At 44.0% G+C, this 25,800-nt stretch overlaps 1 long non-coding RNA gene across 1 annotated transcript; it reads right to left on the bottom strand.

Annotated features, from left to right (window-relative positions):
- Positions 1 to 22,416: 22,416 nt before the first annotated feature.
- On the bottom strand, positions 22,417 to 25,288 carry LOC116216430. The gene is made up of 2 exons (XR_004159152.1): positions 24,994 to 25,288; positions 22,417 to 22,750 (listed from the first exon to the last, which is right to left on the bottom strand). It is a non-coding gene; the product is annotated as an uncharacterized LOC116216430 (long non-coding RNA).
- Positions 25,289 to 25,800: the final 512 nt, after the last annotated feature.

Genomic DNA, 25,800 nt, shown 5'->3' with positions numbered 1-25,800 from the left:
TTCCACTATAAGAGTTCACCATTTGCTTTCTCATTGCTTCAAGAGAGGCCTGCGAGGCTGACTGTGCTCATGGAGATGAAGGCAAGGAAGGCCTGAAGGAAAACCTTCACATTTTGTCATCTGTAATTAACCTGACTGCCTGTTCAGCAGCGGGCCTGCCTTTTCCTTGACCTGTATGACAGTATGTATACAGTAAGTCAGTACTTCCTTGCTACTCTTGACACCTCTTGGAGGTCTAGGCTTTGGCTGGGCTTCAGTCTCTATTTCTGCATGCCTCGACAATACTTTTCTTGTTTCCTTTGAGAGCCTGTTCCCTCTTCCATACCTCTCACGCTCCTTTCTGCAACTGAGCTCTCCCAGCAGCTCACTCTTCAACCATGCTGGTTTCTGTGCACATTTTGCCTTTCAGGGAGTCAGGGCAGGTGGCAGCACCGTTTTGGCTTTGCCACCCCCAGTGCTTTACACCAAATACATCACCAGCCCACATAGAGCTGCTCCCCTTCGGGGAAGGAGCTCAGTGGCCAGCCGGTGGCTCAGGTTTCCATCTGTGCCTCTCAAAAAAATCAGTGTCAGAAAAACAAAGTGAAATTGGCCATAGGCAGCTGCAGAAGAGACAAAATCACAAGGCAGCACAGTCGTTTCAGATGCAGTAACCACGGCCCTAATAGGCTTTTCCTATTGATCTGCACCAGATTTTAATGGCAGGCCATTTCAGTGAAGTCTCAGTTGTTTGAAGCTCCTTAAATGAGGATTTAGGAGGTGTTTTTCAGCATGCGGTCTAGACATTAAAGTTCCTAATTACTTAGTCTTTATGAAGCAGCTTGTTTCCTCTACTTTCTCTGCTTTTGATTCTTTCTAGCATTTATTTCTCTCTTTTACTGTCCTGAAGTACAGAAGTTCCTGCTCCATGTGGGGAATACATAGCACTGTTTCCCTAAGGACATTTGCTTATTGCATCATTTCACTTCCTCGCTGGGTTTTTTGCAAGCTTAGTTGGTGATAAATGAGCCAGACAACAGATGGCAGAGCTCCCTCTGTTAACGTGGAAAGTGGTCCTTTACCAGGGGCGTCCACTTAAAAATGCAGCTGCCCGCTGGTGTGCAGCCAAACTCCCTCCTGAGAACGCCCTCTGAGAGCACTGCAGACTGGGATGGATGCGAGTGGCTCTAATCATCTCCTCAGCAGGCTGCTGCTAAAGGCATCCTGCAGTGCAGCCCTGCTCTTTTAATCCTCACCTTGCAGAGCCGACAGCGGGCAGCGCTTCACTGCATGTCAGAAGCTCATCCAGCTCATCGTCTTCATTTAGCCAAACGGTCACTGCGAGGAGTTGTTCCTTTTGTCTGAAAGGATGTTGCATGGGTAGCATAGAGAGATGCATGGAAATAAATCCTCTTCAGTGCTCGGGTTGTGTGAGCCAGATCAGCCTGCCACATGTAGGTGCTGCCTCATTCTAAGCGTTTCCTTTCCTTTCCAGACCTGTCTTTTGTATCAGGTCTCACCTGAGTCCATTGCATTATGCTTTTATCCGCTATGTAGTAAATATTGAGGAAAAATATTAGAAATCAGCTTAATATTCTTATTCTTTAGGGTGAGACTGAACATGAGAGAAACAGCCTCAGGAATACTTTCCCGCTGACTCATTTTAGAAGCTTTGAAGATCTGAGAGCTCTTGGATCCTCATGTTTTGCTGAGATGTTACACTGACAGCGAGCACCGCCGTGGTGCCACCATTTTGCCCTCTCACAGCCCTTTTCTGCTGCAGGACGGCAGGACAGCTGTAAGCTAAAGGTGTTACCGGATGAAACTCTCAGGTGAGCCTTCTACCAGACGGACGCACACAGCTCTGCTCTGCCTCACTGCGACCAGAACACGGCTGCTGCAGGGACTGCGGTGCTGCTGATGGTGGGCACGGCAAACAACCCCCCCCCTCCACACCCAACTTCCTTAACCTGCAGCCGACTGTGTTTCAAAAAGCAAAGCTGTGCTTGGCTTCTGGTTTTCTTTCCCTCTCCGAAGCTCACCATTCCTGTTTTTGGTGTAGATACAAAGGTCGTGGCTGTCAGTGCGGTGAGTGACTCACTCTCATATTTGAGCAACGTGATCAACGTGGAAGCACCGAAGTCCCCGTGCAGTGCGTGCTCCCCGCGGGCTGTGTGCATGGAACGCGTCGAGGTGGGTGCTTGCTGCCCTGAGCAGCGGCAGCACCGTGTGGGACTGCTCGTGAGCTGCGTGCCAGAGCAAAGACGTGCTGGTAGGAGGAAACAAAATCTCCAGCTCTGCAATTTCAGCGTCGTACGCATCCTGTCCCCTCTCCCGGCGGCACCGGTGCCGCTAGGTGGAGCCGTGGGGCAGCTCCTGCACAGGAATGGTTTGGGTTGGCAGGGATCGCCTGGTCCCAACCCCCTGCTATAGGCAGGGTCACCTCCCTCCTGACCGGGTTGCTGGAAGCCCATCCAGCCTGGCCTTAAATGCCTCCAGGGAGGGGGCAGCTGCAACCTCTCTGGGCAACCTGTTCCAATGTCTCACCACCTTCACAGATGCTGATGGTCTCCAAAAGAGTTCTCATTGGCTGTCAAAGTCAGCGGGACCTTGGGCTGCGTGCACACAGTGCACACAGTTATGTGCTTTATCAGACGGATACACGCAGAAGCTCGGCGAGCTGGGCTGCAGCCAGCACTGAGTGCCATTCACCAGCACAGTTTGCAAGAGCAGACATTCAATTAGGAGAAAACAAAATCCGAGGAGGAAATGATTGGTTTTATCCGTCTTGTGCCAGCTAGAAATTAAACCTTTGAAGTCAAAGACTGTTTTGTGCTGGTATTAAAGCGTTCTTATCTGGCTCTTGTTCTGCTGGGGCGAGAGCTGCCTCCTTTTGAAATCCTTTCCTCGAAGTCTTCTCATTTCTGAGCTGCCTTTGAGAGTAGAAATTCTGGGGGGGGGGGGAAAAGTCTTAAAAGAGAAAAAGGAACCCTGAAATACACTGCGTGGAAAATTACAGTATGGAAATACTGAAATACTCACTGAGTCCAACCTGTGCATCCGTCCCTGAAGTGAGGGAGAAAGCAATTCTCGCTCAACACAACAAAAACAATTCAACTTATGAAATACCTATCATAACTTCTGCAGAATCTGAATGATGACATTTATAGTATCAGAGATGGAGTGTACTTATGTACATTTTTTCCACTTCAAAGTCTAAAAAAAGCGTTGATCTAAGATGGTTGATTTGTGAGCAAAGACTACTTACTGAGATTAAAAAATAGAATGTAGATGTAATATAGCTACTGTAACAATGTATTTTTTTAAAGCAATGATTGGAAGCCGAGTAATTGATACCCTTATGGACTTTCCTTGCATGAGCAGCTACCTACGCATCAGGAACTGGTAGAACACTGTGTTCAGATTCAAACCTGATGGCAAACACCAAAAACACAACTTGGTTTTGCTTAGGATAGATTTTAAAATAGCTGAGCAAAGCTGAGGTCACACAGTGCTTGGTTTCAGAGCAGATTATCCCTTCATCTTCTTTTACATAGAGCAAACCACCTCTAAATGAACCAGCATCATCTAAATTGCTAACTGAACTTATCACACCTTGCAGTGTTTACAAGCTTCTAGAATGGAGCACGTTTGCATGGGAGCCATCTGAGCAATCACCACACTCCCACTCTGATACACGGGCTGTTTTGTTCAGTCTGCAGGAACCACTGGAGATCTCTTTGTATAAAAAGAGGTTTGGGGGAGTATTTACAGTTCTGACTGTGCCACCTTCTAGGTTAAAAATAAGTAAATCAGTTGCCTTCCCTGAGTTCAAACCTGTCTAAATAATCCATTCCTATAAAGCCCAGGTCTCATCACACAAACCAAGGCTATGCTTTTGCCTCAGTAGACGAAAACAGGGCTTAATGTCCTAGATATGAGGGAATGACCAAAGGTGAGAACAGTGTTCAAATCGCTATGCAGAGCACCACGAAGAGGAAAACCTACTTAATGGAAAACCTTACTTAATCACAGAATCATTCAGGTTAGAAAAGACCACTAGGACCATCTAGTCCAACCATTGACCCATCCCTACCATGCCTACCAACCACGTCTCTCAGTGCCATAGTTACATGTTTCTTGAATACCTGTAGGGGTGGTGACTCTATCACCTGTTCCAGCCTGTTCCAACCCTCACCACTCTTTCTAAAGAGTGAGAAGAAATTTTTCCTAATATCCAACCTGAATCCCTCCTGGAGCAACTTGAGGCCGTTACTGTAACTGTTACTTCAACTTGTTCCTTGAGAGAGCTCATAAGCCTTCATCCCAGTAGGGAACTATCATGTCAATTTCTCCCTAAGACATGGGCCTTTTTCTTCCTTTTCCCATGCCAATTTTCAAGTCTTGCCTGAAATTTATGGCTCTTTTCACAAAAGTTTTTGCTATAGACCTCAATATATATAAATGAAGTAATGATGGTACCACACAGAGAAGATAATCAATGTCACTTTTCAGCTTAACAGCGAGAAAGATACACGTCTGCAAAGAGCAAGACTCAAAGGCTCTTTTTTCCTCCCTGAGTGGGTGTCTGATTAGAGCAGCTTATCCTATATTAAGGCTGACACAGGACCAAAGACTTTGCATATAGCTCAGGGTTCCCAGGTTGTGCAAGCTGCCCAAGCAGCTTTGAAATCATTAGATGTTCTGCACCCAGCTGTGCTAGTTATGTGACGGAATCACATTTGAGGTTTGACATGTGTCAGGAAAAATGCTCTCATAGAGGCCTCGTAAAGCAGAAGTCTGTTTGCTGCATCACTATTGAAAGGTCCAGGCCATGTGCTGTGAGATGAATGGAAGACATTTGTAATCTTCACAAAGTATCTGACAAGGTCACTGTGTATGCAGAAGGTCGTGCTGCTTAGTCCATTCACATCTGCTTGAGAACAGATACATCCTCTGCCAGTTAATTTTGGTGAGATCTGAGGGTGCAGGCTACCCACACAACTTGCAATCCTGCATGAATCTGATTGTTTTTGATATTCATACTTCCTTTCTAGATTAAGGTTTTGCAGCTCTGACCTACATTCATTGAGCCAGAGCTATAGCTCTTAATCATCACATATTTGTTACTACACCACTGCCGGTGGCTTTCAACCTCACAGCTAAGCAGTGCAGAGCTGCCAGACCTCATGTACCTTGCTACGTGGCCAGTTTAATCCTGGCTTCAAGGTAAGGAGCCAGACTGTGATCTGGGGTGACCAAGGAGCCAGCATCTGGGACTGTGCTGCAGGAAAGGATGGCCAGGTAACCTCTTTCTCAACCACCTCCAGGGATTTATACTCATGGTTTATGAGAAAGTATTTCCTTTTATCTGTGTGCACTTCCCATCTACCAATTCGCTGAATATTCCCTTGTTCGGCAAAGAAGGAAAATGAGAAACCCTGGATCTCTCTTCTCCACATCATTTCTCATTGCCCACTCTCATCTTCAGGACCTCTGCTACTTTTCTGCTTTGCAGGGTATGCAGTCTCACTCCTTCAAATCTCTCTTTGGTTGGGAAGGTTTCATATTTAAACCTTCAAAATTTGTTGTGTTTAAGAACTTCCCCAAGCCCTTGTGATGATACCTTTTGTGAAATCTGTCAAGCAGTGAATATACAGTATTATTCCTGCCTGGGTCTGCCTAATGCTTGGTCTTTTGAAATGTCTTAGAAACTGTTCTTTTTCTATCTTTCAGCCCACTCTTTAAACTTCCTAATGTCTTGTCAATGGTTTTGATTGCCTGTTGAGCTCTGCAGTGCCACCTGGGTCACTTTATGAAACTGAGACAGTTAATTTAGAGCCTTTAAGGTGCTTGAAATGCTCTCATTATGCCTCCAGCCTGGATTACTCTACATTTACTGACACGAAATTTAATTTCTGTTCATCTAACTAGTTCATGTCTCCAAAGATAATAGCAAAGAATTCCAAGAGGGCACTTTACCAGGAGAAGCACGGCTTTATGTTCGTTACCAACCAGTCTGTGTAATGAGGAAGATGTCCTATGGAAAAGAAAAATCCGTGCAGACTTCACTCAGACAGTGTGCTGAGGTGAGAAGGGGGGACCCTCTGTTTTAGACACTCAGATTTCATATGCAAGCAACATAATAAAGCAGCGCCCTTTGTGGCTGCAGGCGGTGTTGCCAGGGTTAATGAGGGATGACTTCCATTTGTAGGACTGGTGCTGGTGAACTGTCTGAGCATTCCAACCCAACTCGACAGGTATTTGTAATGACATGCATCAGACCATAGTGCTGGCTTCCTTCTGTTTCCCAGTGTCTGTAATATTGAGTCAAGGAAGAAACAAAGGATTTGTCCTAACCACATAGAGAAAATTTTTGTGCAGGAATAATCTTGGTGATGGATATTCATGCAGCACATGAATCCAAATTTTCACATGGATTTATTAAGAAAGCTTTTTCTGGAACCAAAAAAAATCAAGAGTCAGACAGACACTTTGGGTAGAAACACGTCTTTCTGGCAATCTCGGGTGGTTCGCTCTCAGCTCTGAGAACACCCACTCCTCCCTGCTGTCTGGAGCAGAGAGGCCACGGGGGTGTTTCAGTGCACTTTAGCAACTGCCTGCATGACTACAGCCCACCACACACAGCCCGAGAGCTGCTCATCTTCTCACGTATTAACTAATTATTCCAGAAAGCATCAAAATAATCAATGAATGACAACTGTGCATCCTTTTGTGATCTGCTTTGCAGCATTACGTCATCACCAAGGCACCATTAAAGCAGCGGTATTTGGGATGTGAGAGTATTCAGGTTCACAGTAATCTTGCTCACTTCAACCCTTCCACCTCCCCCATTCACTTGGAAAACCAGGGAGGAAACATGCAGCTCCCAACTCCTTCCTTTGCTGGGCATCTCTCTTAGAGCATCCCTAGTATTGGTGATGCTCTCAGGCCAGTGGAGAGGCCGCCTCATGCTGCTGGACCTCCTGCCCTGCCCCACAGCGAAGTTATTTTAAAGCCTGCCAAATTCAGCAGTGTTGATGTGTTCTTCATTCCTCTCCCTGTATCTAGTTGCCGTAGTTACCTCATGTATCTAAGGCAACCAGATGTTGTAGACGAAATAGCATCAACAAGTGCAAGAATGACAAGTGCTGTAACTGGCTGCCCAGAACTAACCTGCCCAGGGCTGGTTCCCACCAAGGAAGAGGTCTTAAGAGAGCTGTGAAGGGATTTTTGGAGCACGTGGCCAGCCTTATCAATTTTTGCAGGAAAAAAAAAAAAATCCAAGCTGGAAAAGAAGCAGCTAAGGCACATTTTGTTTAAATAAGCTGCAGAGGAAAAGGAAGAGTGGAAAACTCCTAAGCTACGCATTGCTGCTTTATGAAGAAAATTACAGTGGATCTACAGCACCTTAGGTGCTGCCGTATTCCAGCATCCAGCAGGAGCATCTTGCTGCAGCTGCTCTCCTGCACCTCCCTCCCTCCTACAAAGGCTCTGACTCCATGCGAGGGACCAGGGAGAGCTCTGAGCAATTAATTCAGATGTTAAAAGCACCCTCCCTCCCAAGGCTGACAAAGCACAAATCAGGCACAACACCTTTTCAGGGAACCTTTCTCACCACTGAGGGAAGCAGGTGCTTAGCGTTACATTAATTTTAAACCCCTAATTAGTGTTACTTGAATCCTGGCCCAGTTCCAGGTTAATTCATTATATTCTTCCAAACTGAGCTCCCTGCTGGCTTTATTTGCATGCAGCAGGCTGGATACCCACCCACCAACACCTTTTCTTTGCTCTGCATGTAGAGAATGGAGTGGCACTGAGCTGCCATGGAGCTGGGGCTTTGCTATGAATCCAGATCCTTTGCTATGAATGCAGCATTAGCAGCAATAGTCACTGCGAAGCCTTCAGTGCTGCTGAAAGATGTTAAATATGAGGAGTCGCTGAGGTCCCTGGGTTGTTCAGTCCTGAGCAGAGGAGCTGAGGGGAGGCCTGATGGCGGCTGCAGCTCTTCACAGGGAGTGGAGGGGCAGCGCTGAGCTCTGCTCTGTGTGACAGCGACAGGGCCCGAGGGAACGGCATGGAGCTGTGTCAGGGGAGGGCAGCTGGGGTTAGGGACAGGGTCTGCACCAGAGGGCAGTGGGCACAGCCCCGAGTGCCAGAGCTCAAGTTGTGTTTAGACACAGGACCACCCAAAGTCCAAATCCTGTGTGGAACTGGGAGCTGGATTCAGTGACCCTTGTGGGACCTTTCCAGCTTGGGATATTCAGTGATTCTGTAAAGTGCATTGGCCAGAGGTGGGATGGAGCTGCACGTGAACCAGGCCTTGGCCTGCTACTGGTTGCCACAGAGCTTTGGTGGTTGTTGGCCACCAGCACCTTGGGAGCCAAGGATGTTTTGTGCCTTGTGAGTGGGATCTGCTTGTGGGAGCTGGGGGGGATTGCAGAACAACCTGGGCCTTTGTGGCACCAGCAGGCAGCCCAGCTGCACACAGTTATTATAGAACCATCCAGGTTGGGAAAGACCTGTATGATGCTTGAGTCCAGCCATCTACAGAGTCCCATCACTAAGCCATGTCCTCTGACACATGTGTCAAATCTGCTTCTGGCTCTGTGGAATTTTAGCTGAGTAAGAACTGCTGGGTCACCAAACGTGCTAGGGCAAGGAGCAGTACAGGAGGGATGAGGAAAAGGACTTGGCATGTTTCAGCCAGGATTTCAGCTTGGCTGAGTTATCAAGCAATCAGAGACACAAAAATGTCATTGTGCAGAGCTGGCTCCAGAGCACATCATGCCTCAAGCTGTGAGGTGAAGGTGAGGGGAGAGGAGGGCAGCAGGGGCACTGTGGAGGGTGTTCAGGCACTGGCATGGCCTGGTGCACAGCAAAATGTGAGAAGAATGATCACTTCTTGGGTGTTTACTGGACTGGATAGGATGTACTTAAGACCTGTGTGAGCAATTAATGCTGATTAGCAGTTCCCTCTGCTGGCTGAGCTAATGAAGTTATGGCTTCTGTCCTATAGGCATATTTCTACTGCAGGAAGATGCAGTTAAGCCAAGTGATATGATATTTCTGCATATAACTTAATGAGGACAGCTACACAAAACAGTGCTGGGGGGGGATCTGTGCGACAAAATAAAACCATAGCTCACTTTTCTGCCATCAAACTCCTTTCTGGTAACGAAAAGAGCAGAGCAGCCAGGGCTGCTTGCTTTAGGAGTGATCCTGGCATATATTTCCCCAGATAGTTCAGATGCTGATGATAATTTGTGTCGGTTTTGTTGCTGCATCATCTCACAGGTTCGTATGTGCGTACAGGCACTGTTTGTGTGGGACTTGGAGCAAGAGTGGAAATCTACCAATTGTTTAATGTTTTATAAAATGTTATTTTAAGAGGCTGTGCATTTCATTTTTTAATGGAGCAAAATACTTTTCCCTCCTCCTTTCTTCCTTTAAGGAAGGGTAAGACAGACCATTAACAAGTATTCTGCATCTCTCACATGAGATGTGGTGACTTACATAAAACAAGATATGAGCCAATTGTTATGAAACTCCAAAGTCTTAAATCACCATGAAATAAGAAATAGAGGAAGCCCATTTCAGGCCAGGTAGTTGGTATCTGATCTGCTACCTTCTGTCCAAGCATCTCTCCATGATGCGGTTCTGCAGGAAATGAGGACTTGCTGTGAATCCACTGTCTGCTCACAGACCTGAAATCATCAGCTGGAGTCACAGCTCACACAGTGATCCTAGGAAAACATTGTTACAGACAAATGTGCTTTTCTTTTATTCTATGGATTTATGTATGTACTTGTTTTAAGTGTGATTTACTGATCTGCTGTGTGCTTTTGGATATCTCTGTCTACTTCGCTGTGTGGAGCAGGGCCAATGCCAGCCCACCTGTGCCACAGGGCTCTACAGACACAAAAGGGGGTATGAAACTAGGTGACTGTTTTCATATTCAGGGTAACTGGCTTGAATCCAGCTGCTGAATGCTTTCCACTATGGGATTCTTGTGGGTTTTTGTGAAGAGCTCTTCCACCTTCTGCCTCTCCACCACTCGGCAAGGGGGAGGACTGGATGCTAGACAGCCACCTCCAGCCTTGCCAGGGAAACCTGCTCCTGTCTGGCCAAAGCTGTAAAGGGTTTGAAGTACAGACTTGAACTCCTCAGGAAAACTTCTGCTACAGCCAAAGCAATAGCTGAACACAAGCATCTCATGCCCAGATCAGGCTTACTGTGGGAACGACTGGATGCAGCCAGGGAAAGAAGGCGGCTCAGAGAGTGGCTGCGGTGGGAGGCAAGGACAGCCAAGCTAAACAGTGTCAGTCTGCTACCACATCCTCTTCCTCAGGAGAACGATGGGGAGCAGCCGCCCTCCCACATGAGCTGGGGTCAAGATGCCCTGCTCAAATCTTCACTATCCAGGGGCCAGGGAACCCTGCTATGCCCAGCTCTGCTGGCATCAAGCCTTTGGGCTTCAACTCACCCTTGTACTGCTCGAGTGCTGCTGCCTGGGTGCACTCTCACTTTCTTACTTGAACCGAGGGAATTTGCATACAAAAGCCCCGTTAGCCCTGATCAAGTGACATTTATGTTGTGTTGTTAAGCAGTCAGAAGCAGACAGCCAAGTTATGAACTGAACACATTTCCCTTCTAAAACTGAAACAATTGGTGGTGCCACAGGAGTTTCTCAGGAACGTGTTCATAATAATTGTATAGCTTTTCTTGCTGGGTTTTCATCAATACATTAAAATTGAATTTCTGCAATGGCAGGAAGCTTAGTAAAATGTTATGCCCTTTAAAAGATATTTTTTTACATAAGGCATTGAACCTTATATACAGATGCATTTATTCACTGTTACTGTTTGAAATTTATTTTATTTAAGCCACTAATTATATTAGCTACTAGATAATAATTGTAATAGAGCTGCAAGAGTCCTCATCCCCTGCATGGCCCAAACTACCAACTCCTCAATAAGGACTGGGTCTTTGCTAGCTAATGATTCCCAAATAGTTCCTGACTTTGTGTGGCAAAATCAGTGCTTATGTTGCTTATTGCTTTATATGCTGGGTTACTGGAGCCGCTACTACTAACTGTTTTAACTGGGTTAGGAGGTTGCATTACAGCAGACAGACAGCAGAGAAATTGGGGAAACCCCACATAGAAATACAGTCATGGCAAGAGTTGCTTTTATGCATGCACACACACTTCATAGATCTCAGTCAGGTGGGAAATTCAGAGGTCCCTGTGTGAAAGTTCACAAGTATCGGTATGCAAATACTGGAGCTCTCATATGTGGGCTCCCTGTTCCCAGCATCAAAATGAAAAGTGCCGTACTGCAAATATGGCACACTGTGGTGTGCAGCACTGAGCCGTTTCAGCCACTGCCCATGGGTTGTTTCATTGGATGGGCATGGGGATGGCTACATGCAGATACATATACACAGACAGAGGCTAGGAGGAAAACAAAACAGAGGATGCAGAAAAAAGGATTCACCAGCAGCAAGGAGGAGATGGGCTGGTCTTATCTTTCCTTTTTTTATTTTTTGAAGGCCATGAGAAGTTCATTTTCACCTCATACCCATCAGGTGTGGGGTTTTTGAGCAGCAATCCAGCAGCCTGCAGGCTCCAGCTGATGTCTGTTGCAGGATAAAGGTCTTGTGGGTGCTTTGGGACATTCTGTTACATGCTGGGGACCTGTATGGATGAGCACGTGGAAGTGACTTTGCAAGCAGGCTGATGGCTGAGAACTTGGGTCTGGAAACAGCAATGGAAAGTGAGAGGAGGGAGAGCAGGAGTTGCTTGTCCAGGGAGGGTGAAGCGGGAAGGCCCAGGCAGGCTGAGGGAAGAGGAAGAGGGTTTGTGGTACGTGAAGGTGTGGTGAGAAACTTGCATCGTGTTTCAGAAAACAAAACGTGTTATCCACAAACCTGACTGAAAGCAAATTCTGAGGATCATTTTAAAAATGAAATAGAATCATTGAGAGCAAAGCTGTACTTCATTTGTTTATAATCCTTTGAATTGAGATATATTTCAACTCAACTGAAGACTCCTGACTGCCATTCACAGAAGAAACCTGATCACTTGGCAGAGGGAAGGATTGCCTGTTAGAACTAAATTCTCTCAGCTGGCATGTTTATCACTAGAGATCAACGCAGACCAGAGGATAAATAAAAGCAGATTTTGAAAACGAACAGGCAGACATTGAGGCACAAAAAATCTTTTCTTTTCTGGGGAGGGGGGCATTCCTTTTGTTTTTCTGCCTCGAAGAAAATTAAATTGAAATGTATTTTACTGACAGGTCAGTATCTTGTTTGCAGTCCTGGTAAATCAGTGGAGAGCATAGCAGAAGTCTTGCATCTGCTGCCCCTCACGACCTATGGGTTTGCCTTGCTAAATACAGGCACTGAAACAGGAGCGTATCTTCCAAAGGGATGTTCTGCTTTAACAGGAAGCACGGGGTCCAGTTCTTAATTTCATCACAGGACTTGGATAGGACTAAAACTGCCAAATAAACTGTATTTTCCCAAGGAGGCTTAATATTTCAAAGGAAAAGAGAGTAAAGAGGTGTGTTTTTAATGACAGACTGACAAACTCTGTCTTCCCTGATCTTGTTTCGGAACTGCTGCTTCCCTCCTCTGCCATCTCCTGTGCTCATGCTCAGCCACACCATCCCTGACCCCACCAAAATGATCAGCCCCTCAAGCTGGCAGCCCTATAAATGCTGCTGTCTCCACTTTCTGGAAAAGCCAATGAAATGAACAACATCACGTTTTATCCAATGCTACTTTTCTTACTGAAGAAGGCACGCGTGAGGCTGCTTTCTTATCGTCTCTCATTGGTCACCTCAAAGCACCCCGCGTTGTTATGGCGCTGATAAAAAGAAATGACAAGGGCTAAGCCTCCTGGACGCTGAGATCAGGACATCTCGCACTGATGAATATCTCTTCATTGCCTCTGTGCATTTCCCCATTGACTGACCGCTGTGCCCGGCCTTACACCCGCACTGCACATCCGCCGTTCTTTTGTTCTGTTTGTGCTGAGTATAATGGAACCTGCATCCTTGCCTGAGATCTCAAAGGCTTTCTGCAATTAAACACTTAAGGTGAGTAAGAGTAGCTGAAATCTCTTCATTAGCAACCCTTTGTATGGATAGAGTAAGATTTCAGTACAGGTTTCAAACACAGATGTCTTTCATTCAGCAGTTCTTCCTGTGCTTTTTGTATATAAATGTGTGCTGCAATAGGAATGGTGTAGATGGGTGCAGAGCTATAATTTTTTTAGAGCAACAACAAGGTGAGAAAAAATATGATCAGTGTGGGAAGACATAGCCTGTTTCTGTAACACGCTGTGTCTGAACGGGAGCCTGTCCTACAGCTGCCTCCAATAGACAGATAAGTCATTATGCAGGGGAAGAATTACAACAGTGACGTGTGCCACATTTATAAGCAAAACCTCATAGGCTCCTGCAAGGGAGAGGATCTTCTGCTGCAGGAATATGTGGCCTTGGTTGTCTGATAGAATAATATTAAGACACCTTGAAAGGTATCTTGAAGAAAACATATGTAGTACTCAGCTGTCCCAGTGATAAGAGTGAGAGGTAACAGAGGTCTGTCTGCCTCTTGATTTTCATTTATTTATTTATCCTGATAAACCTCTGCTTTGCAGAAGTCCTTAGTTACTACTAAAAAGGCTGTGCTATGAAAGACCTACCATGCTCCTTCACAGACCTGGTGCCCACCCCAACACCAGGCCCTGCAGGTTGCACTGGGGCAGGGTCAGCACCCGCCAGTCCCAATCCTCAGCCTGTACTGACACACTTGTGTTGCTGTTGTTACCAGGCGTGGAGTTAGCCTGTCTATGACACATCATGTATGGCTTCTTTATGCTTCTGCCAGACTGTTTATTGCTATGGCAAGAAGGAGAACATCTCATCACTTTAATTCCACTGCCTCTCCTTATCCATCTTTGTTCACTGCATTCATAGAATATCCCAAGTTGAAGGGACCCACATGGATCATCAACTCCAAGTCCTGCCTCCCCACGGGACAAAAATCAAACTCTATGTCTGAGAGTGTTGTCCAAACACTCTTTGAGCTCTGAGAGTTACAGAGCTGTTTGCCCAGCTCTCTAATTTGACAGGATCTCTCAACAAGGCTTCTTCACTCCTGAGGGAGCTAACAGTCCTCCCAGTTTAGTGCTGTCCACAGACTATATGTTGGAGGCCTGTGTCCAGGTCATTTCAGCAAAAAATCAAAGAGAACTGGCTCTGAAATGGAGCCCTGCCAGTGGCTGGCCACCAGCCTGATGGAAGCTCACTTACTATAGCCCTCTGAGCCTGACCTGTCAGCCAATTGTTTACCCATCGCATTCTGTTTTTGTCTAATTGTATGCTGGACAATTTTTCCAGAAGGATACTGTGACAAACAGTATAAAAGCTTTGCTGAAATCCAAAAAGATTATACTAATGGGCTTCCCTTGGTCGATTAAGTGGGTAGCACTGTCATAAAAGGAGATTAAGTTCATTAAACAGGACTTTCCCCTTGTGAACACATTGGCTGTGACCAATGACTTCACTGTTTTCAGGTGTTTTCCAGTAACATCCAGAATAATCTTAAAATTTTCTAGTGAGACCAAAAGGCATGTAATTGCTGGAGATTTTCTTCTTGGCATTCTTGAAAAGTGGGACAACATTTACTGGCTTCCAATTGACTGGGACCTCTCCAGATAATGGATAATAATCAGAGGGCCATACCATGATAGTGAGTTTTTCAGTAATGTCTCTTACCTCGTTTCCCTCAGAATGGAGTCACTCATGACCACAACTCTTATTTTTTTCTTGTCAGAGGTACTCTAGTACGAAGGACAGTCTGGCTAACCCTACATGACCTTTCCAAGCAGTGGACCTTCACTGACATGACCTTTTTGCAACCACTCCATCTGTTCACTTTTATCCCTGGTGTGTGGGACATGTCTCCTGGGCATCAGAGAGCGCTTCACTGTCCCACCATCTGCTTTTGAGTCCCACCGTATTGCTGCTGTGCTGCATCCCTAGCTGTCAGCAAGTGGATGGGGTGGTTCAGAAAAGGATGCAGGTTGATGGTATGATGCCAATCAGGAGGGTGTGGGCACCTCTGAGGATGGCTACACATGCTTTACTAATCGAAGCCAAGAAACTGCCTCTGCAGCTGTTTAAGTAGAGCAGGACAGCTTCTTTGAGTGTTAGCACATACAAGTCTGGTACACATCTATATTGCTCTGTTTCTTTGAAAAGGGAGCACAAATGAAAATATTTAAAGTTTTTTGATACTTCTGTATAATGGGTGGGCTGGGATTCAGGAAAGACACTGGATTTGCTTGGATTTAAGCAAAGAACGTTGAAAATAGAGACTGAGTAGTTCAAAGTATGTGTAATAGGAGATGAGGTCTGCACCAAATAAATTGCCAGATTAAGTAAACTCAAATGTAGTATCTAATTAATATTATGTCTGTGATGTCTGCTTGGTGGTCTCTGCAAAGAGCAAGTTTTGACCTTGAAGAGATCCCTAAGGTATAGTGAGTAATAGCTCTAAAGTGGATAACACTGGCCCAAGCCTGGAAATTAGAAAACATTTAGGATTCATGTCCATTACAGTTTAAGCTGGTGTAAATGAGAGCAGGAACAAGTGTAGTTCCAGTCCTAGCCAAACACTTGCTTTGCCTCAACATAAAGTTTGTGCAGTGATGAGACAGTTTAAAGAGTAAAATAGAAAAGTAATGGATGCAAAACTATAATTACACAGTTAAAGAAAAATCCAGTAACTTTTTGCTCAGTTCACTGCCTGAACTGAAATGCAGTAGGATTAGAAAAGCACCAGAGCTGATGGAGAGAAAAGGCAGGACATGCCAAAAAAGGGTTGGAGCAGCTCATGCCATTTTTATGCAACAGAACTGTGTTGAAGCCTCTACTGCAAGACTGAAAAATTCTGACCGTTTATTTGTACTTACACCTGATTGACAGTAGGAAGATAATGCCAGTTTTCAGACATCATCAAGGATTTCATCACAACTAATGTATAACTACATATCACCTGAGCTTTGGCAAAACAACATTTTTTCAGTGCAGATACATTTTGTTGGAAGTTCTGACTGGTCCAATTATTTTGCTTCCATTTTAAACTCCTTTTTATATGGGTACAGGTCTGTAAAAGGGATCTTCATACTGGCTCTTGACAGGGTCAAGCAATGTGGGTTAGGAGTACAGAACTCCCTGAGAATGGGCTGAGTGAAGCGTAGGGCTGGTACAAGCTGTGTGGTTTGCCCCTTGGTTCCAGCAGAGAAGGTCTGCTGCTTGGAGGCAACAACTTCACCTCCTGCTGCATCACTGTACCTGTGGATTTCACCTTACTTTTCAAGCATCTTACAGAGCTTCTAAGCAACTGTTCCCATTGGGGGGTATGATTATCACATTCTTCTTCTTTTGTCTCTGCTTGCTTGCTTTGGAACCTCCTGTTTCTTGTCCTCATCAGTTGCTTCCTTCAGCCCTCACTCCTGAAGATGGAATTGCTGAAGAGATTACATCTGCTGGGGATAAATTCTTAAATGATGAGGCTTAACTATGTTTATTTCAATTTCTTCACCTTGGAAAAGAACTCAGTGATTTCTTAATGGTCCCCCAGGAGAGGGTTAAGATTAAGTAAACAGTGACTGAAAAGCACTTGGCAGATGGCAAAAGAAGGCAAAGTATTTTCAGAGCTCTGGTGAGAGGAAACCTCTTGTTAGGCTGTATGTCTCAAATCAGCTTCAGCAGATTTACTTTTATGATCATGAGCTTTAAAAGGAAAAGACATGTTCACGTTTGTGGCACTTGCAGTTTGAAATTCACGTATTTGTCACATTCCCTTGGCTTTTCTCTCTTGTTCATTGCTATGCTCTTTAAGTGCTTAAAAAACATGAGCTCTTCGGACAGCATGAATTTAAAATTAGCCAAAGTGTGATGGTCAAAGGTATTTATGGAGCTGGGAACCCCTTGGAATTCATAAGATGCTGGATTTAAGCTATATGTCCAAGCTAGAGATTCACATTTCAAAGGGTTTAGGATATTTTTTTTGTTTTTGAAGCATTTAAACAGAATGTTCAGAGCTGAAGAACAATGATCCCTGGAGAACCTTAAAAATGGGAAAGGAAGAGAAAAAAAGAATTGGGCAAAACTATCTTGCAACTAGCTTCCAATGCAGACCAGCATTGTTAAAAAAATAAATCGTAAAAGGAGCTAAAATCCTGGTACAGAACATCCCTTCCCAAGGAACTGGAGTACCTTTTTAGGGATTCCACAAAAAGATTTCAGCAGTGTAATTCATGTGGTTTAATTGATTTTTCCACCTTTTCTCTAGGAAGTGATAAAACTCGTTGTCAAGTCAGATAAGAAAGCTGCACTGTGGACTGCATGTTCACAACATTTTCCAATTTAATTTTTCTAGCACTTTTTTATCATCCCTAGGCAAACTCAAAGTATTACGGTTCGTTATTCATTTAGCATCTCAAAGTACATCAGGCATATTAAAGACATAAAAGTAAAATGTGTCCCTGACTAAGACAGAATTTCTTAATTACTATTTCATTTTGTATGTTATTACTTTCTAGAGGCCCTGATCAATGCCTTGGTCACTGCACAAATACAGAGGAAGGATCAATCACAGATGGGTGAGCTTGCCTCCGAAACAGATGGTTCAGGTGTAGGGTGGAAGGAAAGGAAGATATTGAATGGAGACCTCAGGCAAATGCACTAGTCTACACCAGCCCTGAGCCAGCCAGCTCTGGAAGCAGCATCACTGCCCACCTTGGAAGCAGTGCAGGCCTCATCCATGTTGCCCTTTCAGCAGCCTGGCTTCTACAGATGATTTCTTCCCTTGCAGCAGGCAAATCTTAGCACCTCTGGGGAAGGGGTACTGGGCAACCTTATTTGACCAACATTGCAGCAATACAAACACAGCTATAGTGACAGGAGGCAATGGAGGCCCCTGAGAATTGCAAAAACTGGTCACTGCTACGTGTAGGTGTGCATTTAATTGCACCCTGGGGTATCAGCCTTCTTCAGGCACAGGTCTGGGGTCTCAGTACCAAAATGGGCCTCTTACAGTCAAGTGGCACATCTGTTCTCTAGCCCACTTCAGGATTGCACTTAAGTGACACTGAGGCTGAAACTTGAGGATACCAAGATATCTGGCACAAGTCACAGCAAGAAAACATCATCTGGGCTAAGAGAAGATATATTAAAGGAATGCCTTTCAAAGGCCATCAAAAGGCATTTCATTGGTAAGTAATGGTAAATATTTAAGGAGTAATAGTAGTTATGTATCAAGTGAAATAAAGGGGAGAAAAAGGGATGAAGTCAGTAAACCTGGGATTAGCTTAATTGAGAGGAAGATGCTAAGAGTACTTTCGACAGAAAAAAAATTTAAAACCATTAGTTGTTAAAGCCTTTGAGCAATCCTTTAGCCAGGCTTTCTAGCTTTTTCAGAGCTTGTAAGACTTTCCACACTGTGAGGAAAACAAAACAAAACAAAACAAAAAAATAGTGTTCCTCTTTGAAATACTGATTGCTCATTCAATACATTCTAGAGAAAGCAAGGATGACTAGCCTATTATTTTCAAGAGTTGGTAGATGATTGTGGATGATAATTATACCCTGTTAAAAACATCCCTTGAGGTAGGGATGAAATAGAGGCAGGGTAAAATGGCGTAATTTTATGGCCCTTCACTTGTCTTCAATTATTAAGGATAGTCTGTAACTGAGGATAAAGGAAATGAGTGAGGCTTTGGGCTTCAACCACTTGAAATGTCTCTTTCTGCTAAGCAAGTACAAGCATCATCACTTTTATATGCAAGTAAGTTTGAGGTATGCATATGCTCAAACTCTGCTCTGCCCTGGAACAGTTGAAGTGCCTCGATTTATTCAGCTCAAAAAAGACAAGGCTGAGGAAAGGCCTCATGACAGCCTGCAGCTCCCCACAAGGGGAGCGGAGGGGCAGCACAGATCCCTGCACTCTGGTGACAGCAACAGGACCTGAGGGAACGGCATGGATCTGCTTCAGGGGAGGGTCAGGTTGGATAACAGGAAAAAGTCCTTCACCAGAGGGCGGTGGGCATGGCCCCAGGTGCCTTAGTTCAAGGAATATTTTGGACAGTGCTCTCAAACATAGGGTTGGAATTTTGATTGGTGCTGTGTGGAGCCAGGAGAGGAAAGAGACCCACAAGAAACATTGAGTCCAACGTGGGATATTCTGTGATGAGTGATTCTATAATTCTATGTTGGAGCACCTTTGCTGTACTGGAACTGTGTCTATCTATGTACGGATGATGCCTTGTATCCTTCATGCAGGAACCACTCTTCTTCATAAAAAAAGAAACACAGCTGGCCTCAAAATTGGACAACATTACCAAAAAACCAAACCACTCAACCAGAAGAGGAAGAGTGGAAGTTTGTGGCACTAGGGGCTAAGGCTGAATACTGTCTGAGCTGAGGACAGTACTGATGATGCACTCATCATTTTTTGTACAATGGTTTCCCACTTCAGGTTTGCTCAACTTTCTTGATTTTGGTACTAAATGCCAAATTTGATGCTCTGGCCCTTCAAAGATCTCTGAAGTGAGGCTATTTGTTTCAGTAGGACCAGAAATTTATTTAGATTTCTTTTCCCTTAGGAGGCATCAACTCTATTTTTTTAATTTCTTTTTTTTCTTTTTTTTTTACCAGAATGATTTTTGTGATGCTTTTCCTCAAATATCCCAGATTGTAAGCCATCCCACTTATGTGCTTTAAAGTCCCTAGTAAATATATATCAGACTTAAAAAGCTTACACAAGTGTCATTATTTCAGTGCAACCTACTCATTCTTTGGAATTAGAAAATGAAAAACCTCTCCAGCATGAAACATCTACTTGTCAAGAGATTTCCAATTCTTTGTTCTATTTTCAAGAGGATTGCCAAATGGAAAAGTTAGTAGCATGGATTTACACCTGAACTGAATACTGGATGTCCCCAAAGAGCAAACATTAAAGCACTCAAGGACTGATAATTTGAACTATGAACTTCTCAACATAAACACATACATTGCAAGAGACAGCATGGGGAAAGTGAGGGTTTTTTCTTTGGATTTATGTATTTTCACAACCTACTTTAACTGAGTGGCAGTGTGTAACATCTGCTCTGGCAAGCATTCTTGCATTATTTTCGGGTTAATGAAAGCTGTGGATTCAAACAGCAATGGTGTACCGAGGTCAGCTGAAGCTTGAGAATTTTTCAACAGCAACACTGTGTGCCCTAAGCCAGTTAAAGTGTGCAGAGCTGGAGTCAAGTGAGCAGTAGCAGCTGGCTACCCCACACCTCAAGTAATACTGTGAAATGTGCAGCTGAGCAGCTGGTACTTTTTTTTTTTTTTTTGCCATCCATAGGCTTATGATGGCAACTCCCAACCTGGATCCCTCTTCTTGTTGTACAGCCTGGTTTGCTGGCTAAATCAAGCGAAGTCCCATTGTTGAGAAATCAGCTCTGGCAGTTGCAGGAGCTGTTCCTCTCTTGAGGCCTTCTATGGGATGTAAGCCACACATGACAGAAGAGGGGTTTCCCTGGCTGTAGCTAAGATCAGTATCCACAGCTCAGGCTGTGTAGAATGCCATGTTCTGAGCACCGAGAGCGACTCTTTTGCACAGTGATGGTGAGAGCTATGTGTCTAATTTGGGCAGCAGCAGATGGGACTCCTAAGACAGCAAGAGACTGGCACTACCAGCAGAGGGAAGGGATAATGTGTTCCTTCTGCAACAGAAATTTCACAAGTGACTCATGACTCTCCTGCAGCTCATGCTGGCATCAGTTGGTCTTTCTAACCGTGACTGCACATTTTAAAGGTCAGGACGTAATGCTTCTTTTCCAAGAACCTTTGAGTTCATATTGATGAGAGTTTTGTTCTGAAGGACGTTCGGTGCACACAGAAGTTCCTTATGATCTAACCAGGAGTTTTCTCTTCTCCTGCTGGCACAAGTCTAGAAGTGATGAAATAATCCAGTCAGTAAATCTCTCAGGGGAGTTTGATTCCTGGGTCCTAAATGCACACATAATTATCGTGTATATGACTAACACTAAGCAGGCCTCGTGCTTGGGCTCTGGCATGTCTGAGCAGCACCTACATTCCTCCTGCAGGCCATCATTTGAAAACAGATTTCAATTAGTTATGATCAGATGTTTAAGGTGGCCTAGGTCTTTTATCTTACGTGTAGGTGTTTAATTTTCACTGCTTTACACTTAAGGATACAGTTAGTTGCTAACTAGAACAGGGGCTGACTTAGGCACGTGCTTGAACGGTCTCAAATAGGACTTCCCATGACAGCAAAATCCCAGCGTTGGCTGAACAGTGTATGCAGATTATCCGCATGCATTGTGAAAGCTTACAGCAATGGTTCTCCTGCAATTTTCCACAGTCACTGGCATTTCACCACTGTCCTCTGCAAAATGTGAAAGCCCAAAGCTGAATGCTTTTGGGAGTTGCATTTGTTCTCCCCGGGATGAATTCTCACCTACATTAGGTAGTTGTCTGTGCAAATTCCAGCTCTAGCACGGTTTGTACTTGCTTGAAATCATCGTGATCTAAATCAGCACAGTCTGTGATCTGTAGCAGTAAAGCCACAGTGAGAATTTCCAGTAGGGGAAACTGCTGGCCAAAAAATCCAAAGGATACAAACATCTCAATGCTACTGTGTTCTTCACTCTCCCTAAATTCCCTTGTTAGCTGTCATTTACTATTTTACACAGAGAAGAGTAAACCAGTGCAGACTGCTATTTGTACCATGGGTTGTAACCCCATGCAGGTATGTAGCCTGCTCCATCTACACATAAGCTGAAATCCTTGTAGTTTTTTGTACTGTTTCAATCTTTCATACATTTCTGATCAGCATTCAGTTTAAAATAGTAATAATTCACCTTTGATAGTTACGTAAAAAAAGGGTGTCAGCCTCAGTTCAGCTTTCCTTGAGTGGTGAACTGAAATTTGTGACTGTGTTTCGTAACAGCACCTTTCTTGGCCAGCTTGCCACAGAGGCCTGGGACAGGTGACCTTTGCAAATCAGTAACCAACTTTGACTTTAGAAATTGTCTTTCATAATCATGTTAATCCTGGGGACACACCCTCTGCCTACACTGAACTAATTTTTCAGTAACTTTAAATTGAAAATGACGTGTGAGTGATTGAAACTGTGTTTAAAACCATATGTTTATCCCTGCACGGGATGCAAACATGATTAGGACTAAGGATCATTTGCATTTCACTGGTCATACTGAGTATTAAGTTGTAGAAACACCTGTCTTCATTTCACATGTATATAGGAAAAGAAAACAAAAAACATTGTTAAGCATAGCTTTAGCTTTCATAATAACACACCATGAAATGGTCCATCCAACACGACTAACCTTATGTAATAAAATGCCCTGCCAATACCAGTTTTATTTCGAGAGGAGGTTACAATCTCAGATTTAGAAGATCCATAATTAAAATGAGCACTTAAATGTATCCTTCTATTATTGAAAACATAATTGGGCTACAAACTGTGTACGTGGGAATATGGCTAAGTAAATGCCACCATTTGTTCTGTCGACTTGTTTCTTGATTGAGAGAGCCAACCTCAAAGGTGCTGCAGATATCCTAAGCCTTCCATATACAGTCAGACTGCCTTATGCCAAGACATTAAATCCCACGTGTGCTTGTTACATACAGGGGAATATAAGCTTGTTCAACTCGTGCTGAAAAAGAGGACACAGGAAAGAACAGATGAGCTCAAACATTCAAAATCTTTACAATAAGAAAAAAAAGTAGTAACTTATTGATTTGGCAGGCTTTGTTTCCAGTGAATTACAAATTGTCATGTTCTCAAGGCTTTCTCCTTCCAGTTCTCTCAGCTAAAATGTAACAAACGCTTGTTCCACAAAAGGTAAGATACTCAAAAAAAATGCCAACTATCATAAGGTAAATGACAAATAATGACTGAGCAAAACTGCTCAAGTCTCTACTGGAGATCTGTATTTCCTGCTCTAGTTAGATTATTCCCTCTGTGTGCATCACACCATGACCAGCTTAGCTGCTTTGAGAGGTTTGCCTTTGTTTTCCCCCAACACTGTGCTGTCTATCATACAATGTCACAGTTCTTCCTCTCATCTCCTCTAACAGATCACTAAGAAAATCAGGTTAACAGCTCTCAAGATCAGCTTATCACATCAGTATTCATGCATTTCCCCTCTGCTTGCTTCTTCCACCCACAGCCCTGAGTTTCACTTTCATTTCCCCTGGATGCTCAAAGTTTCAGTTCTCATTCCACTTTGTCTCAGTATTTGCTACCAGCTCCTTGAGCTCTAGAAATACTTTTAAGCTCTTCATTTTCTTCTTCCTTTCTCACACTATTGGTTTTCCTGGTTTTCTTCTCCTATCTTTCAAATCAGTTTTCCTCAAGTATCGCAATTTCAACCATTAGAAAAAGGGAAACAAAATAGGGCTGAGTTAATCAAATTCTTAAGTTTATTCATGAAACAAAGTATCAGCTTGGAAACTATCACAAATTGGGATGGATGTAGGCACATGCTCAAGTATTTCCTAGACTTGATGAGCGAACTTTCAACCATAACCGTTGCATGCATACTGTTTATCCCACCACTTTTTGGACCACTTTTGGACTCAGGAATGAGTCAGTGGATTTTCTCTCACTCCCTTTATCCCTTTCTACCAAAATTAAATTCATTTTTGCCTCTCTGTAGAGTCACCTGTTTGGAACTATTGCATTTCATTTGAATTACATTTTGTTCAAGTATAAGAAATCTTACTTTGAGCATCCATATAATTCTGATCCAGCATACTTTATTCAGATAAAAAAACTACATTCAAATTAAGGAGAAACCTCAAGCCTTGTTTTGGCATTTGGCATTAAATGATTCCAGTTTGACATATCTGCTATTTTTTGTTTGGGGAAAAAAAAGAAAAAAAAACCACCATAACAACGTGACTAGAATTACTGTAATTCTAGAATTACTACTTCACAATGACAATATGAGAAAATAATATCCTGGGGTATTATGATAACTGCTCTGACTAATAACTGCAAGGATTTGGAATGATTCGTGAGCCCATCAGGCCCTAACCAGAGAACAGAGAACAGTATAAAATAAAGAAGGATAAAATGGGTTTATGCAGCTCTTTTTTTTTGTGTACTATTCACCTTCCTTGTCCTGGGACTGACAAAGATTTGCTAACAATCTGGGATGATAACAATTTCCCACTCTCTGCTACATTTCTGCTCACAATGATCTGTAACAATAATGAAAGAGCTTTGCTGATTCAGGTTCAAGTCTATTTGTGTCACTGGAAGAGGACAGAACAACCATTAGGAAAGTAGAAACCTAACATATCATACCTTAAAGTTTATTTTGTTTTAAAATAAAATGCCATGGACTAGCATAGATATGAGAAACTGGGATATGGTTTAGTTTGTGAGCAACATTTAAGAGTAGACTGATGCTTTGTGGCAAGTCTGAATGATGCATGCAAGATTATTATAATCTGCATGACATTTACTTGGTTAATAAATAGGCTCTTTCACTGCAGCACAATCAGCTTCTGGACAGACAGATAAGGGGGGTTAGCACTGACTGTTAATATTTCTTTTCTGTAAACAGTTTAGGGATGCTGTTTTGCATAATTCTAATTAAAACACATTTCATTCTTCACTGTGGTGCTCTGCAAGCCATAGGCTTGAGTCTGTTTCCAAATATACTGTCTTTCTCTAAACATGTGGGGACTGAAGCAAGAGGCACCACAACTTCCCAATTACTGACTAATGCTTAATGGTGTAATTGTAGGCTCTCCATCATCTCTGATCACAACAACTGGTAACAAAATGGGTGAAATTAGGGTGAATCCAGTGTTCTGTTTCAGGATCAACTGTCTCAAAGGGCCATACTTTCTTAATACTCTCTGTTTTTCCATACTGCAAAATTACCTGCAAAATCATGCAGAAAGCTGCATGATACTGTAACAGCAGCAATATGCTCTGTATTCAGCACTGGTGAGGCCGCACCTTGACTTCAGTTTTGGGCCCCTCGCTACAAGGAAGGCGTTGAGGCCCTGAAGCGCTTTCAGAGAAGGGCAACAAAGCTGTGAAGGGTGTGGAGCACAAGTCTTATGGGGAGTGGCTGAGGGAACTGGGATTGCTCAGTCTGGAGGAGGCTCAGGAGAGACCTTATTGCTCCCTGTGACCTGAAAGCAGGTTATGGCTACGTGTGTGTGGGGCGGGGGGGGGGAGGGAAGGGGGGAGATTGGGGGAAGGCTAGAATCTTCTTCCAAATAACAATGATAGAGAGGTAATAGCTTTAAGTTGTGCCCGTGTGGAGGTTCAGGTAAAAAGAAAAAAACTTCCCAGAAAGAGCAGTGAGGCAGTGGCACAGGCTGCCCAGGGAGCTGGTGGAGTCACCGTCCCTGGAGGTGTTCAAGGAAACTGTGGATGTAGTGCTGAGGGACACGGGTTGTTAGAACGGCAGGGAAAGGCTGGATGGTAGGGCAGGATGAACTTAGACTTATTTTCCAACCTTCTTGATTCTAAGATTCTGTGAATATAAAAATGACAGCTCTCGCAACAGCGGTTCCCATCGTATTAGGAATGCAAACACACCAGCGGGTTTGCACCCAGCGTCGTCCTACAGCTGCGGAGCTCCACACACCAAAGGCAGCAAATGGCGTTACTTCAGGAGAACGCCTTTTTTCAATATCGGGGCTGTGAGGCGAGCCTCGGGGCTGCGCGTGAGCCTAA

The sequence above is a fragment of the Meleagris gallopavo genome, chromosome 3 (assembly GCF_000146605.3).
Source record: "Meleagris gallopavo isolate NT-WF06-2002-E0010 breed Aviagen turkey brand Nicholas breeding stock chromosome 3, Turkey_5.1, whole genome shotgun sequence".
Classification (NCBI taxonomy): Eukaryota; Metazoa; Chordata; class Aves; order Galliformes; family Phasianidae; genus Meleagris; species Meleagris gallopavo.
This window is presented reverse-complemented; position numbering and strand designations above follow the sequence as displayed.